Genomic DNA, 4,708 nt, shown 5'->3' on the forward strand with positions numbered 1-4,708 from the left:
ACCTAAGATGTCCTCCAGGTCTTTGCTGTTAATAGGTTGAAACTGTTTCATGGTGTTTAAACAGTTTTTTGTACTAAAGTATTATTTTAACCAACTGCATGGCAGCAGCTCATGGCAGCCATTTCAATTTAGACATATAGACATGGTCAAGATCACCAACTCATATTCAAACTGAGCATCAGAAGGGAGAAAAAAAGAGAATTTGTTTGACTTTGAATATGGCATGGTTGTTCATGCCAAACAGACTGGTCTGCATATTTCAGAAACTGCTGATATCTAGGATTTGCAGAGTATGACCCGGAAAATAGAAAATATCCAGTGACCAGCCGCTCTCTGGGTGAAAATGCCTTGTTAATGCCGGAGGTCAGAAGAGAATGGCCAGATTGTTTTGAGCTGACAGGAAGGCGACAGTAACTCAAATATCTCATTACAAGTAAGGTAAAGAGAAAAGCAAATCACAACACATCAAACCTTGAAGCAGATGGGCTACAGCAGCAGAAGATAACACTCTGCATCACTCCTGTCAGTTAAAAGGAAATTAAGGCAACAATTTACATAAACTGAACAATAGAAGATGAAAATATGGTCTGATGAGTCTGGCGTGCTGCACCATTCAGATGGTAGAATCAGAATTTGGCATAAAACGCATGAAACATCCATCCTGACATGTATCATTTCAGTCTGGTGATGGTGTAATGATGTCCGAAGTGTTTTCTTGGCAAACTTTGGGTCCATTAGTACAAACACCACAGCCTACCGCAGTGTACCCGTCTTCTGATGGCTGCTTCCAGTAAGATAGCGCACAATGTCATAAAGCTCAGATCATCTCAGACTTTCTTTGAACATAACAATGAGTTCACTGTTGTCAAATGGCCTCCACAGTCTCCAGATCTCAATCCAATAGATGTGATGGAACAGAAGATTCCCATCACAGATGTGCACCCAGCAAATCTGCAGCAGTTGTGTTCCTGTCATGTTAACGTGGAACAAATAAAATGTAGCCAGCATGGAGAATTAAGCACATTCTGGTCCACCCTGGTATTAGTAAGAATGTACCTAATGAAGTGGCCAGTGTATGTGTGAAATGAAATTTAGATTTTTAGGAACTTTCCCATTGTAACCTTTCAAAGAACTATACTATAATAGCGCTTCAAAGTAACACAAAAACTTTATCATCTCTTGAAAAATTCACAATTTGAAGCAAATCTGAAAAAATATTTACTCATTCTTTCTTTCTTTCTTTCTTTAAAGTCAAACAGGCAGACGTGATGGTTGTTTTGAAAAAAATATACAAAAATATTTGTTCACTTTCTTCTGCCTCAACTTAAACCTTGGTTTAAGCAATCATGAATTTCCCATCTCTGGTGGTTTTCCACTTATGGAACAAATTAGGTGTAATGGAAACAATCAGAATCAGAATCAGAATCAGAAAGGGTTTATTGCCAGATGTTGAGCAGGTTTACAACATTAGGAAATTGCTGCGGTGCTTCAGTGCAAACATACTGTCATAAAAATATAAAAATAAGAATTAAAAGTGCTAAGTGGATAGATATATACATGATATATACATGAGTGCAGGTGGTGATCAGTGCCAAACATGGAATGATGCAGTGAACACAGCATAGGGTCATGTGTTAGTGGCGGGGACAGTCATACGGTTATTGTTCATGTGTCCAACAGCAGAGGGGAAGAAACTGTTCTTATGGCGAGAGGTTCTGGTGCGAATGGACCGGAGCCTCCTGCCTGAGGGGAGCAGGTCAAACAGACTGTGTCCAGGGTGAGAATAATGCTAGTTGAATGAAAACATCTATTATTAATGAATATTAAAAGAAAAGCTGGTTTACAGATGAATACTATGAATTGCATGTCTGCTTTCTTTAGTCTGTTCTTTCTGTTACAGTACAAAATACAGAAATGCATTTCAGCTGTTAATGATAAAACCACCTATACTTACAGTCTGTCCAGTTTTGTAAACTTCAAGCTAGCAAAGATTATTTCTGAAATAAAAACTCATCTTGACAAGATGTTTAGCAATTTTAAAGAGTGTTTCCTGTACAAAAAAGAATTGTATAACTGGTTACTGGATTAGTAGTAAAATGTTACAAATGCTAAACTATATTCCCTTTCAGATGAATATTTTTGCAGTGTGCTAAACGTTGATAAGGTCTGAGCTGTAGTCAGTAGAGGTCAGAAAGTGTGACCTGTTGAGATCTATTAAACTGCTTTGTGCCAACCTGTCCCACACGCCAGCATTACAGACAACTCAAGACTCTCTTTCCCAAAGCCGTTTGCTCTCTCTAATTAAAAACATTCATCCGCAAGCTATGCCCTCCAAGGTCAATAGTCTGGACCTCTGAACTGGCCCCTGCTGTAGCACAAGGCCTTTCATTAGATTAAACACAATAATGAGAAAATCTTTTATCTTTGCATATAATTAAAGCTGGGATGAAGGACAACTAAATCAATGATGTGGAATGACAAGTTCGTAAATGAATTAAAACTGTCAATGTGGGCTTGGCTGCAATCAATGACAAATGTTAAGGATAGACTAGATGGGATGTAGTAACAGCACGAAGCAACTATCTGTCCAAATACACATATATGATAGTGGTGGAACAGACTGGGATTTTTCCTTGTGTGCATTTTGCATGGAGTCTTTTTTCATTTCCATTAATTAAAGGTACACAGTACTTAAAATAGGCGGCACGGTGGCACGGTGGTTAGCACTGTTGCCGCACAGCAAGAAGGTCCTGAGTTCAATTCCACCATCAGGCCGGGGTCTTTCTGTGTGGAGTTTGCATGTTCTCCTCGTGTTTGTGTGGGTTCTCTCCGGGTACTCCGGCTTCCTCCCACCGTCCAAAGACATGCAGCTTGTAGGGATAGGTTAATTGGATAAGCCAAATTGCCACTAGATGTGAATGTGAGTGTGAATGGTTGTCTGTCCCTGTGTGTTAGCCCTGCGACAGACTGGCGACCTGTCCAGGGTGTACCCTGCCTCTCGCCCTATGACAGCTGGGATAGGCTCCCGCGACCCTGAAAAGGATAAGCAGAAGCGAATGGATGGATGGTACTTAAAATATCCACAGGTTAGGTTATGAGGTTCATTTTGTACATTTTCGAGTCAGTCAAACATCCTGAGTTGTAACACAGCAGATAGTAAAGGCAGCATGGATGACCTAGTTAATAGCATCATACAGACATAGGAGGGCAGTGTTGGGCTTTGGAATACCTTCCAGGCTCACAGCGATTTTAGCTCATAGTCTTCAGACAAAAACGGAAAATGTGGACAAAACAAAACTCCTTAAAATTATTTTAATTATTTTTGTATAAATAGATAATTTTGCATTTTCTTACTGAATAATCTATTAAACATAATGCTACTAGTTCAATGTAGAGACTAATTTACCATCTGACCTGAGTAATATTAATATATTAATCCCAACTGAACAGCTATAGAAAAAAATATAACAAAATATAGTAAAGATTATAGACAAATTAATCACGGTCATAGTTAGTCATAGTCTAAAGTTTTCGATTACTGTAGGAAGGGACAATAGAAAAATGCAGTTTTTCACGTCTGCGCTGCTTGTGTGCGTTTGTATTTGAGGAGATGGGAAAGGATGTGAGCACGAACTTGTATTGACAAGCCTTCAGTTGCTGTCTGACATACAGACAGGAAGTCACTGTCACATGACTGAGATATCGGCACCTTGTCCGATTGCACAGAGGGCCTCTTATGTTTGCTGCCAGCACAAATGCAGGCCAAGTCATTCATACATGCGCACATCCACGTCCAAAGGGCGATGAGAAGACTGAGGAGATCAGAACAAAGGCAAAAAAGGACATGTTGAGTGTTTCGTCGCGTGCTTTAAGTGCCCTCTTATTGTCGGATCACAAGTGTTCTTTGTAGCATTTGTACAAACACAGTTACGCAGCTGGATTTCTACCCGACTTAAGTATCTGTTGAAGAATTTCAGGTCCTCTATCTGTTCGGCTCCTATCTGTCCCATCTCACTCACGGCCAATTTCCCTAAACTGTCACAGCTAATAATTGGGCCTCTCTGTCAGGAAGGAAATCAGGCCCACTGTTCTCACTAAAACACTCATCCTTCACCCCTCCCTTAATCCTTACCTCTCCCCTTTTCCCCCCTTGCTCTACTGCTCTTATTCTTCTTCTCGATCACCCCGCTCGCCTAACGCAGTAAGTTTCAGCTCTCCAGATAGAACACAGCCACCTCTTCCATCTGCTCTTCATTCAGCTCCTCGTTCTGGGTTTGTGCGTGTGGTTGTGTGTGTGCGTGCGTGCGTGTTGGAAAGGGTGTACGCTGTGTGACAGTGGTAGCCTCAGGGCCAGGTTGCTGTTGACAGGGACGAGGGTCTCTGATTTGAGGAGAGCCGTCACACCAGCGACTGCAGCTGCCTCCCCGAGTGACACCTCCCTGTTAGTGGGGGAGATGTGGACACGTGTGTCTGTGTGTGTGTGTGTGTTGGTAGTGTTGATGGTGGGGTTGATGGACTGACTGGCTGCCTACAGAGCTCAGGACAAACAGGGAAACTTTCCCTGATGAGCTGACAGGCCCTCATGTTGAACACCTTGCTGGGCTCTGGCTGGCGCTTGGACAAAGTGTAGAAAAGGTGAAGAAGAAAACGAAAACACGGGCCAAGCAGGTCAGGGGAATAAGAAGAAGTGGAAAAGGGACCTAAACAG

The sequence above is a fragment of the Haplochromis burtoni genome, unplaced genomic scaffold, assembly GCF_018398535.1.
Source record: "Haplochromis burtoni strain Fernald_Lab_line unplaced genomic scaffold, NCSU_Asbu1 Contig_179, whole genome shotgun sequence".
Taxonomy (NCBI): domain Eukaryota; kingdom Metazoa; phylum Chordata; class Actinopteri; order Cichliformes; family Cichlidae; genus Haplochromis; species Haplochromis burtoni.